A 15,000-nucleotide genomic window follows, 5' to 3' on the forward strand; every position below is an offset into this window, starting at 1 on the left:
AGTGCCCAAAAGTAAGATATCATGGAAAAGATACTGCCACTTTTGCCTACCATATTGCAGCAATTGAGCACAATGTAGGATACATTGCTGGCTCATTAATTCCAGTAATGAAAGATGCAACAAAGCAATGTCTAAAAACTCTCACACTAAAAAAAAAAGAATAAAGAGCATATCTATTGCTCCACCGAAAAAGAAAACGAAAGTATATGCAAGCAGAGGAGATGCATATCAGCCAGGAGCCAGTTAGGGTACTAAACCTGGCAACAATGAGTAGACTGGCATACTATGACACCCCCCCCCCCCCCCATGCAACAATAGAAAAATAACCATGTCTAAAAGAGGGGAGGATATCTTTTTATAAAAGAGGGGACCAGGAGCCTTGTACACTTTCCAGATCAGCTTTACCAACAAATGTGAGTACATCAAAACTTTAAACTGTTATTTCTCAAAATAGTATTCTTCGTTATCAAATTGCTAACTACTTCCTTATTTATGAACAATTTTTTTAAATTAAAAAAAGTATTATAATTTTGGATGATTGTAGAAATGGAAAATATGACAAGATTTTTCCTATCGCCCACCCCCCCAAAAAAATCATTGGAAAAAAAAATAGAAATATTTTGTTTTTTTTTACATTTTTCTTTTACAAGATGGAACAAAAAATATAAGAAAATTTTGAAATATGCAATTTTTTTTTTGTACTGCATATACTATAAGCACTATGTTGGTTTTTAAATTTTTGAAATTGGTCCATAAATAAGGGAGGAGATATTTTTTGAAAATAAGAGGAAAAGTCCACAAATTATTATTATTATTATTAATATCCAAGCTACAACCCTAGTTGGAAAAGCAAGAAGCTATAGGCCCAGGGGCTCCAACAGGGAAAAATAGCCCAGTGAGGAAAGGAAATAAGGAAATAAATAAATGAAGAGAACAAATTAACAATAAATCATTCTAAAAAAGTAACAACGTCAAAACATACATGTCACATATAAACTATTAACAACATCAAAAACAAATATGTCATAAATAAACTATAAAAAGACTCATGTCCGCGTGGTCAACAATAAAACATTTGCTCCAACTTTGAACTTTTGAAGTTTTACTGATTCAACTACCCGATTAGGAAGATTATTCCACAACTTTGCAACAGCTGGAATAAAACTTCTAGAGTACTACGTAGTATTGAGCCTCATGATGGAGAAGGCCTGGCTATTAGAATTAACTGCCTGCCTAGTAATACGAACAGGATAGAATTGTCAAGGGAGATGGTCAGAGTTATAAAAAATCTTATGCAACCTGCATAATGAACTAATTGAACGACGGTGCCAGAGATTAATATCTAGATCAGGAATAAGAAATTTAATAAACCATAAGTTTCTGTCCAACAAATTAAGATGAGAATCAGCAGCTGAAGACCAGACAAGAGAACAATACTCAAAACAAGGTAGAATGAAAGAATTAAAACACTTCTTCAGAATAGATTAATCACCAAAAATCTTGAAAGACTTTCTCAATAAGCCTTTTTTTGTGCAATTGAAGAAGACATAGACCTTATATGTTTCTCAAAAGTAAATTTGCTGTCGAGAATCACACTTAAATATTGAAAGAGTCATAAATAATATAAAGAAACATTATCAATACTGAGATCCGGATGTTGAGGAGCCACCGTCCTTGACCTACTTACAATCATACTTTGAGTTTTGTTAGGATTCAACTTCATACCCCATAATATGCACCATGCACTAATTCTAGCTAAATCTCTATTAAGGGATTCACCAACCCCAGATATATATTCAGGGGATGGAATTGATGCAAAGAGAGTAGTATCATCTGCATATGCAACAAGCTTGTTTTCTAGGTCAAATCACATGTCATGTGTATATGATATAAAAAGTAATGGGCCAAGAACACTACGCTGTGCAACACCGGATATCACATTCCTATAATCACTATGGTGCCCATCAACAACAACTCTTTGAGATCTATTACTTAAAAAATCAATAATAATGCTAAGAAACGACCCACCCACTCCCAACTGTTTCAGTTTGAAAGCAAGGGCCTCATGATTAACACGGTCAAAGGCAGCACTAAAATGCGAACTTCCGGACCATATTCAAGGGATTTCTGTACAACATTGGAGATTGTAAGAAGGGCATCACATGCTCCAAGGCCTTTACGAAAACCAAATTGCAAACTAGGGAGTAGATGATTACCTTCAGCAAACCTATTAAGACGTTTTGCCAGAAGACGTTCACAAACTTTAGATAATATGGGAGTTATGGAAATTGGGCGGTAATCAGTGGGACTTGAGCTACCACAAACACATTTACATAGAGGAGTAACAATACCAATTCTCCAACAAGTGCTAAAAGCTCCTCTTCTTGCTAACTTGCGCAAAATAACAGATAACTTTGGAGCTAAGAAATCTGCTGTCTTTATAAAAACAAAAGGAAAAATACCATTTGGGTCTACGCCTCCATAAGCATCAAGGTCCACCAACAGAGCTTTAATCTCACGAGATCGAAAAGCTAAACTAGTTAGTTTAGCCTCAGGAGAACTGGAATTAGGAAGTTCAAGTTTTTCATTACTCTGTGTACTGTCAAAAACATCAGCCAAAAGGGTTGCCTTTTCCTTTGGACAGTGAGGGACTGAACCATCTGGTTTAAGTAAAGGAGGAACTGTTGCATCTACACTAAAGAGTGCAGATTTAAGGGTAGACCACCATTTATGTTCCTGAGTTGTACCAGAAAGTGTTTCTTTTATGGTTAAATTGTACTCCTTTTCAGTTGAGGCATAAACTCTCTGAGCAAAAGCTCGAAGCTGAGTATAGTTGTTCCAGGTCAAATCTGATCTGTTACCCTTCCAAAGGTGATAGGCCTCATGCTTCTCCATATAAGCACGTGTGCAATCATCATTGAACCACTGTTTGTCCTTCACTCGGTACCTTAGCTCACAAGAAGGGATACGACTATCAATTATGTTGACTAGATTCTCATTCAAAGGGACAACAGGATCTACACTATTATATAATTGTGACCAATTCAAGCACAAAAGATCATGCAAAATCCCATTCCAGTCTGCTTGGGATTTCATATAAATTTTACAAGAATATGATATATCAGGAACGGGCTTCTCAGTCTTCACTAATAATGAAAACAAGGCATTATCAGATGTCCCAACTGGAGAACCAACCTAACTAGTTATAACGCCAGTGGAGTCAGTGTATACAGTACAAGGTCCAAGCAATTACCAGACCTTTGAGTAGCTTCATTTATGATTTGCACACAGCCTAATTCAGAGGCAAAGTCTAAAGCTCTTAAGCCATGGTGTTCGGTAGGAGAGATAGAACTTAACCACTCCCTATGGTGAACATTAAAATCACCAACAAAGACAAAAGAAGCCTTTCTATCATCTTCTTGTGTCTTAGCTATAATGGTAAGAAGACAATCGAAGATAGAATCCTCCATGTCTGGATCTGGTAGATCGAACACAAATAAAAGTTGTTATGCCTGCCACAAACTTTTATTACTTGAATCTCATGACATCCACATTGATAGCAGTACTTATGAGAAGCAGGGTACTCGGTACTAATATACACCGCCATTCCCCTGGCCCTAGGGATGGCATCACGTTTCAACATTATTGGCTTCTTAAAACCAGTTATAAGGAGCTCAGATGAGTGCCTCATAATAAAAACCAAAGTTTCTGAGCACAGAAGAATATCATACTGTCTGGACGCAACTGTAAGGTCTTGGATATTTGCATGAAGACCCCAAATATAGCAATGCAGAAGACAACATTGACGAAATCTAGGACGCACTGGTCCCGTATTTCGTTCAATGTCTCCAGACAGCATAAAAATTAATAGAAATAAAAAAGACACATCATACTTAAAAACTAGATTAACAAGAATTATAACAAAAACAATATGTACAGAATTATAAATAAAATGATTGATGATACCCATACTCTATATTGAAAAGTCGGAAAAACTGGTCAACATGGAGGAGCCGATACACCATGCAAGGCTAAATACCCTCCAGAATAGCCACTTCAACTGAAGGGAGGACAGTAATGATGGTTTTGAGAAAAAAAGGAGTCAGTTAGGATGGTTTTGAGAAGAAAGAGAGTCAGAAAAAGGAAAAGACATTCTCTTGATAAGCCACCAGGCATCCATGGCCCTTCTATTAAGCCTGCCCAACACACCATTTCAAAAAAACAAGAGGAAGAAAAAAAATAATAATAAGATAGAATAGTGTGCTTGAGTGTACCCTCAAGCAAGGGAACTCTAACCCAAGACAGTGGAAGACCATGGTACAGAGGCTATGGCACTACCCAAGACTAGAGAACAATGGTTTAATTTTGGAGTGTCCTCCTAGAAGAGCTGCTTACCATAACTAAAGAGTCTCTTCTACCCTTACCAAGAGGAAAGTACACTGAACAAATTGCAGTACAGTAATTAACCCCTTGGGTGAAGAAGTGTTAAGTATCTTATTGTGGTCAGGTGTATGAGGAAAGACGAGAATATGTAAAGAATAGGCCAGACTATTCTGTGTAAGTGTAGGCAAAGAAAAAATAAGCCGTGACAAGAGAGAGGGATCCAATGCATTACTGTCTGGCCAGTCAAAGGATCCAATACCTCTCTAGTGGTAGTATCTCAACTGGCAGCTGGTGCCCTGGCCAACCTACTACCTATAAAAAAAGAAAAAAGCAAAAATAAAAAGCTATTCAACTTAGGGAGAATAAAATTGGCTGAAATATTGTGTACATATAGATGCATATTCTGTGCAAATTTCAATGTCATAGTGCAAAAATGACTCCCCCCTTTAGTTTCTTCCCTTAAGACAGTTAATGTGATTAAGATATTTCCCGAGAACTTCTGATAGAAAATTGAATTAGGACAAAGAAAAAAAAATTCAGCAGATGAGAATTTGTAGTTGAATATAGATTCCTGTAATGAAGGAAGATTAAGATTACATATAACTCACCCCAGCAATAATGGACGATCGACTTGTAACATAAAACACTTCATTGAAAAAAACTTGAATGAATAAAGGATGTACTTAGCTTAGTATATATGCGTGAAGATTTTTTGATCCGATGACGTCATGTCCTCTCCCTCTCTCTCTCGCTAGCAGGAAGAGTGTAGCTGGCGTGATGACCTTCGACTTAGCTTCTTGTCGTGCGTTGTTTAGTCGATGAATGTTTCACTAAACGTTGATATAAATACTAGAATTTGTTTCGATGAAGGACATTTATTTGTAATTTTAGGATGTTTACTGATGCTTGTAAATTGAAGATCCTGTTTCCTCAAATTATATCTGATATTCGATGATTTCATTACTTCTGTAGATGTAATTACTTGGTCGTTATTGTAGATTTATTACTGTCGTAAAACTGCTGCTTATTACTGTTGTAACCGCTGCCACTAATGGTTAGTGTACGAATGTTGTATGTACACATTGTGGTTCCATCCTCATGTCTCTTGAATGGTATATAGAAATATTAGACTTGTATGTTTCTTCTTTTAATAAGCACAAAGTTTTAGGTTAACTTTAAACAATTTATTGATAGCTCCATCACTGGTGTAATGGATGGTTGGGTCGGATGACCATTCAGTATGAAAAGATGAATCGAACTAATTTACAAGAGGGTCGCGTCGATAGCATAACACTAGCTATCTCAGCGTTTTATATAATAATCCAATAAAATTATCATGTAGCCTTATGGCCGGAAGTCAGGTGATTCCGGTAGGGCTCAATAGGTCAAATGCCTCCCACGGGAGGCGTTGTGACTTGTTTACAAGACATACATAAGTGTTTATTCATGCAATGCTTTCCAACCATTGCTTAGCATGGTCTAGTTTCACATCCTGTTATGGCGCTGTTGCTACACTCCTAATTCACCAATGACCCCTTGGGTCAGGGGTTTATTAATGTATACATTACACATATATATATATATATATATATATATATATATATATATATATATATATATATATATATATATATATATATATATATATATATATATATATATATATATATATATATATATATATATATATATATATATATATATATATATATATATATATATATATATATATATTTATATATATACCGAAAACTGACTTCCAAGCATAAACTATGCTTGTAATGAGCTGGAAAGAGTTATTTAAAGAAAAGGCATTTTAAATCTTTTTAATTGTTCGGCCCTTGTCACATGCTGATCTTCACTGCCAATATTTCCGTGCTTGTGGTCTTCGCGTCACATCTATCAGCGGTAGTCTTTCACCTTATAAGATTATGCTTTTTTAAAAGAAGTCAATTTAATTTTTTTTCTTTTTCTCTCTCTCTCTCTCTCTCTCTTTGTATATATATATATATATATATATATATATATATATATATATATATATATATATATATATATATATATATATATATATATATATATTTCTATTATCTTAATCAGTTTATGTAATTCAATCTCTCTTATGACTTCTTTCTCTCTTACCGTGTGTCCATGACATTAAATTTTTGTCATGTTTATTTTTCAGTTCCCATATTTATTTTCTAAATTTAGCAAATATATGAATGTAAATATTAGGCAAATATTTTTGAAAAGGGAAAGAAAGAGTATCTTCCATTCCAGTATCTAGGACACTTTAGGTTTTAGGATATATTGTTTAATTTAGTGTGGATCTACTAAGCAATAAACAACGACTTATATACCAGTCTCCCACCTTCCAACTAATGAAAACAACTTGTTTACCCGAGTTGGGCTCTCGACCAATGGGTAAATTTTTTTTTTATGTTGCATTTCCTGAGCAAACAAGCAATAGAAACGTCACAGGAAATCCGACAGTAATTTATTAGAAAACCTGGATTTAGTCAAAAGGACACTTATCGTGGTGGATATAAGACATTTTGTTATTGAGTCAAAATTTCTCATGTTATGGGTGTTGGAGTTCATCCTCTTTAATAATAATTCGGCATAAATTTGCATTTGTAATATCAAATGTTCTAAAATTTGATATTGTGAACCAGACATGAGTCAGCTTTAAAGGAATAAATCAAGACATTTGAAAATATCAAATATCAAATTGTACATTTTCATTATTTTTTTCTTCATTCTCGGCGTGGAAAGATAACCTGAGATGTGACATTACTATGATCTCATATATATATATATATATATATATATATATATATATATATATATATATATATATATATATATATATATATATATATATATATATATATATATATATATATATATATATATATATGTATATATATACATAAATATATGTATATATATATATATATATATATATATATATATATATATATATATATATATATATATATATATATATATATATATATATATATATATATATATATATATATATATATATATATATAAATATATATATATATATATATATATATATATATATATATATATATATATATATATATATATATATATATATATATATATATATATATATATATATATATATATATATATATATATATATATATATATATATATATATATATATATATTATATATATATATATATATATATATATATATATATATATATATATATATATATATATATATATATATATATATATATATATATATAAAATATCATTATTATTATACAATAATATGTAACAAATATGCTAGCTTTCATTTATAGTCTCTAGTGGCTTTCATTTATTAGGTTTAAAATTGCTTTAAATTTATTATAAAAGTATGGATATAAATTGATGGCATATATTTAGTCTTTATCCACCCTTTTACCTAAATTTACTGATACTTATCATAGATAATACAAAAGTTCTTTTAGCATAACCTTTATTGAGAATCTATTGGGACAAACCTCATTACAATTATAATAACACAGTAACATTTAACTTTTTGCCCGGATTTAAGTTTTATAGAAAAAAATATCACAACAACTTTTACGTCTTAATAATTCTCGCAAAATATTGTTGAAGCTATAACACAATATAAATAACACGTCGATAATTCTAGTTGAAATACGAATATGGTTGATATCACTAAGTCTTGAAGAAACTTAAAATGTTCATTTCAATGATTTCTTATTCTTTTGATGAATTTTAATGCAAATTTTGGACTTTTAAACGGAGTGCTTTATAAATTCTGCCATCTCCATCACCGTCTCTCTCTCTCTCTCTCTCTCTCTCTCTCTCTCTCTCTCTCTCTCTCTCTCTCTCTCTCTCTCTCTCTCTGTCTCTCTAAAAAAAAACCCTGCGGTTGATTGTGACTACTATATGAAATGAGATCTCAGTACAATAATGCTAGTAGCCTTCTTTATGTATGTTTTTCATAAGCAGTATACCGCTTATAAATAACTACTCTTTTACATATATATATATATATATATATATATATATATATATATATATATATATATATATATATATATATATATATATATATATATATATATATATATATATATATATATATATATCATCATCATCATCATCATCATCATCTCCTCCTACGCCTATTGACGCAAAGGGCCTCGGTTAGATTTCACCAATCGTCTTGATAATGGGGCGGATAATCCTAAAATTTTATCAAAATAGTTAATTTTATGATACAAGCATCAAACTTTGCATGAAGGCTCTTTATGGTGTACTTATGAAAATAAAACTGTGAGCCATTCACAGTTTTAATTTTTCAAGAGGGCTGCCACATTTTTAAACTGGCGGCCAAACCCCCGATTTTCCACATGTAAGATTTTGACAAGTGGGTCATGTGAAGCACTTTTGATGACCAGGGGCCGAGATTTGAAGGAAAACCACTATATGTATGTCAATAGTCACTGTAAATACAATATCGTGAAAATTCTAAATTGCGCATGCGAAAAATATGACCCAAATTATTTATTTTATTAGTAATTGGGTGGTTAAACTTGATATTTTACCAAATTAGTTTCGTTGATAATTCAATAATAAACATATGTAAGTTTAACATTCTGATAGTGTAATTATTATTGCCTATAACTCACCAGAGGTTTCTTACAAAATGGCGGTTCAAAACAAAATGGCGGCATAAAACAGTTGGTTATTTATTTACTTCCAAGCAGCGCAACTTTGGCTAAAATGAACATGAATGGATGATAAAATGAACATGAAATGATGATGAAGTGGGGTGGAACACAAGGCCATGGTCAACCGGTTTAGACTGTAAGGGAGGGATGGGTAAGGTCCGGCAATTTAGTCTACTGCAGGGGTTCCTACAATTTTAACGAGCTAGTTGCTTACGCTACCAGGGCACATTGGTGCAACTAGCTGCCGTGAAAGTCGGCATGGGGTTTAGCGTCCGCCTTAATGTCTCCTAAATACACCTTGATTCTCCCCATATATAGTCAAGCCGTCGTACCCGAATTGATGGGAGTGAGCCAATGCGGGAAAGCAGAGCCAAAAAGGACGGGGCTTTTGTCCTTTGGATGGTGTACAGATCACACGGGAGTTAAATGGCGCTAGATAAATGATCAGGCTTGGCGTAGAGGTAACAGCATCAAACCTAGTCATATCACATAGGCTACAGTAAAGTGTATTTATAAGTTGAAGGGGGTACAAAGATAATCTCTTTTCCTTTCAACTGTCGAAGTATCAAATTTGTGCTGTAGTTGCTAATAAAAAACTCGGGATAGTTAATCTTAATTGAAGAATTTTGTTTTGTATATGTGTTATTTAATTTTGAAATATCAAAAAGACTTCGTTTGTCAATATCTCCCAATGAGAAAAGGGAAACTGATTGGACTAAATGTTTTATCTGTCAGGTGGACAAAGATGAAACCTTGATGTCATCCAGGGATACTTCAGACACGAGCAAATCGGGGTATACTTTATTAACAAAGAATATTCTAAAGTTCAGAAAACTAAATGAAATGCACGTTGCTTTAGATGTTGGATGAATTGATGATGATCAAAGAATGCAAGAAACACTGATCATGAATAATGTACAGTATCATCATTCGTGTAGAATATTATTTAACAACACTGTAGTAGATAGAGATAGAAAACGAAGATCGGAAGTGGACAGTGATGGTGAAAGTGATTCAACTAAATATACAAGAAAAAAAACCTCTCAAGAGCTAGGTAAAATGGATGTTGCAAAATGTTTTTTATGTGAAAAAGAGAGTCCCATATTAGAACTTCGTGAAGCAATAACAATTAAGCTCAATGACAGACTTAACCATTGTGCGAAAACATTACAAGATAAGGATCTGCTTGCAAAGCTTAGTTCAGGAGATGTCGTAGCTTAGGAGTTCAAGTACCATCCAAAATGCTTAACAGCTCTATACAACAGAGAAAGAAAGTTACTACACGGTCTTGAAAAAACTATGGATCAAGAAAAAGTCGACTCTGGCGATGAAATGGTATTTGCAGAGCTAATTACACATAGAGTATAGTGGAATGTCAAAGAGCCAACTGTGGAGGTATAGTTTTCAAACTGGCATATCTTCGTTTGCTATATGAACGAAGACTAAGTGATTTTTAATCAGGTGTAATAAAGGTAAACAAAACTCGATTGAAAGAGAGAATTCTGTCTAAGCTGCTGACCTACAGGCATAACATCGAGGTCGAGAGGTAGTGATTGTGTTCGTAAAGAATATTGGGAAAGCACTTGTAATTGCCTGCGAGTATACTGATACCATGTATTTGGCAAAGGTGAAACTAGACTAGAGCGCATAACAGGCAGAAGAAGAAAAGTTACCGCTAACATTAGACCACCTAAATCATGGAACACATTTTTGAGATGGGGTGAAAACAAAACGGAACTGTTTGTTTTCCTTGCCGACAAAATTGCTGTGATGAACATTGAAACAGACATCATTGTTACTTGAAAGGAGAATGTGATCTCATACAACGAAACAGATGTTTCCCAGATTTCCCCTTGTAACCACGAAGAGACTGACACTCGAAAGTTTCTTCATGCAAAACACGCAGCTGTCAAAGGCAATCAGAGTGTCATGATATTAAGTTCTGATACAAATGTTGTAGTTATTGGTGTTTCATTGTTTGCAGACCTGAATATAGAAAGTCTATGGATTTCTTTTGGGAAACAGAAGGATTTGAGATGGATCCCTTTACATGATATATCCAGATCACAAGGGTCAAAAGTAAGTGGATTGCCATTTTTTTCACGCCTTCTCTGGTTGTGATACAGTGTCTGTATTTCCCGGCAAAGGTAAGAAGTCGTGCTGGCAGCCATGGAATGTGTATCCTGAGACAACAGCAGTTTATACAAGAATTAGTTCGCCTACAGATGACTTATCATCTTCTGACATGAGAGTCATTGAAGAGTTTGTTGTGGTGATGTACTGCCACTCTAGTACCACAAACAAAGTCGATGAAGCAAGGTTTGAATTGTTTGCATGAAAACAGAAGCCTTATAATGCCATCCCATCCTATAGGGCAGCTTTAGTAGAGCATGTGAAGCGAGGTGTACTGCAAGCGAGCACACATGAGGACAGTCTGTGGTTAGTATTATGACATTACCTTCACCCGAAAGTTAGGGTTGGCAAAAAGACGACAATGTTTGGACGCTATATTTGACCAGCTTGCAGCCAATAGCAGCATCATGTCAACAGCTCTTAAAATGTTGATGTAATAGGATTTGTACTGGGAATTAAAAGTCCTATAGGTCAGGATTACAATGCACAGCATTATGCACCTCTACATACGAAGAGACATGTATCAATATGACTTTTTCAGTCTAATTCCGCGCATGCGCTTTGCATAGTTTTCTCAGAATTGTATTTACAGTGAATACCGAGTTAAATATGGATTTTTTACCTCAAATCTAGGCCATTGGTCATCAAAATTACTTCGTATGGTCAATTTGTCAAATTCTGGAGTGGGATTTTACCGGCCATCTTGAAAAGTGAAAAAATTGAGCGGCTCACAGTTTTATTTCATTAGGCCGGGAGCACACTAGCGACTAATGGTGTCGACACGATGTGGTCGTCTGTAGAGCATACTGGCGGAACGATGTGGTGACCACTTGTGGCGACCACAGAGCGATGGAGCACCCTGGAGAGGCGACGTGGCGACCACAACGCTGAGTCACGGCCCCACCCATCGAGATGTCAGTTTCAGCATAGACTCAGATGACGAAACACTTGCTTTACATCTGCTTTTGCGGCGCCGCCGTCGTTGTCGTCGTCGACGGAGAGCACTGTGGATGCACTCAATTACTGCATCAAGTGTGATGAATGGACAATTTTACACCATAATGAGTGACTTAAGAGCAGAGAGTGCAAAATTTTTCAACTATTGAAACTATGGGAATGTTATGTCACCATTGTTTTATTGGGTTTAATATTCATCACAAATGCTTGAACCATCAGACCATGGGGATATTACCTGTGAAGTTACAGATAGTGCAGGAAATGGTGTGGGGGTGGTATTGGTTGGCTTTGTGTTACTGTTGATTGGGTATCCATAATATTAGGGGGAAAATTGTGAGGTGCATGACTCATAGATATTGCAGGAGATGGTGTGGAGGGTGGTATGGGTTGGCTTTGTGTTACTGTTGATTGTGTATGCATGATATGAGGAGCGAAATTGTTTGATGCATGACTCCGAGATGAGCATGGACCTGGGAAGAAAATATGATGTGAAGGAAAATACTGCTGTGTTGGATGTTGTTCATACCTCTTAAGTATATTCATGATTTCAAGCTTAACATCTAGCTTTGCACTCTCAGGAATACATTTGAAGTCATACAGCAGACTAGGCAGGAACTGTTTATCATGATCATTTGCTTTCTTTGCTAAAGGTTGGAAAAGAACTTGTTCATCTGTAAGTACTGGTTTCTTCCTCTTTATTTGATGAGTGGAAGGAACCGGTGGTTGAGACTCTTTCTCTACATTTCCCTTCATTATTGGATCCTCTACACGTTCATCTTCATGTGGTTTTGTCTTGCAAATTTGGAGAAGAAAAGAAAGCTGTTTGAAGTATAGATACTCCTTTCTCCCACTTTCTAGGCCAGATCCCGATTTTTCTTTATTAGTGCCAATTCTCTTCTAAAGCTGTCTCAAACTCTTCCACTTTCGTTGTATATCTGTAGCTGTAAGTAGATTCATTAGTTGTTAACATCAGTTATACTAATTTCATTATTAATAGAATAATAGTCACAATAATAATAATAATAATAATAATAATAATAATAATAATAATAATAATAATAATAATATAATAATAATAATAATAATAATAGTCTCTCTCTCTCTCTCTCTCTCTGTCTCCCTCATACACACACACGCACACACACCCACACACACACACAACAACAACAACAACAACAATAATAATAATAACAATAATAATAATAATAATAATAATAATAATAATATTATTATTTATATTATTATTATTATTGTTGTTACATAAGTTTTAATTTATTTTGTATTTATGCATATACACGCGATCGTCATATAGCAAAATATGAAACTAAATGCACTCCATTTATTTATTTATTTATTCTTTCAGATACCTAGCAACTGGCTGTTCTTTTTATGAATTACATTACACTTTCCAATGTGGAAGTTCCACCGCTTGAGGGATCTTCTATGACGTCTGCAAAAAAATACGGGAGCATCTACACGACCTATGTTTCCCAGAATTGACAGAGGAAGAATGGCTCAAAATTGAAGAAGGTTTTTCCTCTAAAGCACAGTTTCCCAACTGCATAGGAGCAATTGATGGAAAGCATGTGAGGCTTATTCAACCAACAGGCAGTGGTTCCACATACTTTAGTTACAAAAAGTTTTTTTTCAATGGTGTTACTGGCAGTATGTGATACAAATTACAGGTTTACTTATGTGGATATTGGTTCTTATGATAAAGCATCAGACTCCTCAATCTACAAAAACAGTGACCTCTACCAAAAAATGCAGCAAATTACATTGAACATCCCAAGCGATAAACCAGTGTCAACCAATGGAGACCCACTTCCCTTCGTTTTTGTTGGTGACGAGGCCTTCGGTCTCTCTACTCACATGCTACGACCATATAGGGGGAAAAATATCCAGCACAAGGAGAAAATTTCTAATTTTCGCTTATCAAGCGCTAGGCGTTTCATAGAAAGGGCTTTTGGGATTCTGACAAATAAATGGCGCATATTCCACAGACCACTAAATGTAAATATTGCGAATGCTGAAAATCTTATCAGGGCATGTTGCACTTTGCACAACTTTGTAAGAGAAAGGGATGGCGTAGAGTTTGAAAACACACTGAATACTGTAGGTCTGAAAGATGGTATTGGTGCAATACAAGCAGGAGGCCCTCGATCAGCGAGAGAGAGAGAGAGAGAGAGAGAGAGAGAGAGAGAGAGAGAGAGAGAGAGAGAGAGAGAGAGAGAGAGAGAGAGAGAGAGAATAGGATAACTATATTAATTTCTTTCGAAATTATTTTACTTTTATGAGTAATGTATTCGAGATGCATCATTATTCATGTTATGTGCAGTGTATAGCGGAGTAGCATGTGGACAATTGTAAAAGTATAAAGCGGAGTAGCATATGGACTATTATAAATAAAATAACATACTTGCTTGGTTTTTTCCTGAAGAATCCATCTCTTTGAAGCCGGGTACGAAGATGGTACAGAATTCTTCCCATGCCTTGGCTTTCACAATTTTGTTGCTTTACTCATTACAGCGCACGTCCCATATCGCTGGTCGATCCCCAGTTTCAATAACAAAACCATCGATGTCAAGTGAAGCCATGGTAAGTGTAGCCCGGAGCAAGGGGTAGGTACCCAAGCACGTGCCCACCCTGACTGACTGACAGTGGCGAGTGGCGGGAACAACCACTGTGGCTAGTGTGCACGGGCCCGGCCACAAAGCCACGCCACGCCTGTGGCGGGGATGAGTGACAGAGAGCCACAGTTGCTTGCCACAGTTGCTAGCTTTCATGGCAAA

At 34.9% G+C, this 15,000-nt stretch overlaps 2 pseudogenes; one reads left to right on the forward strand and one right to left on the reverse strand.

Moving 5' to 3' along the window:
• Nucleotides 1-12,451: 12,451 nt before the first annotated feature.
• On the reverse strand, nt 12,452-14,805 carry LOC137617415 (uncharacterized; annotated as a pseudogene).
• On the forward strand, nt 13,537-14,561 carry LOC137617749 (uncharacterized; annotated as a pseudogene).
• Nucleotides 14,806-15,000: the final 195 nt, after the last annotated feature.

Source organism: Palaemon carinicauda, chromosome 23, assembly GCF_036898095.1.
Source record: "Palaemon carinicauda isolate YSFRI2023 chromosome 23, ASM3689809v2, whole genome shotgun sequence".
Taxonomy (NCBI): Eukaryota; Metazoa; Arthropoda; class Malacostraca; order Decapoda; family Palaemonidae; genus Palaemon; species Palaemon carinicauda.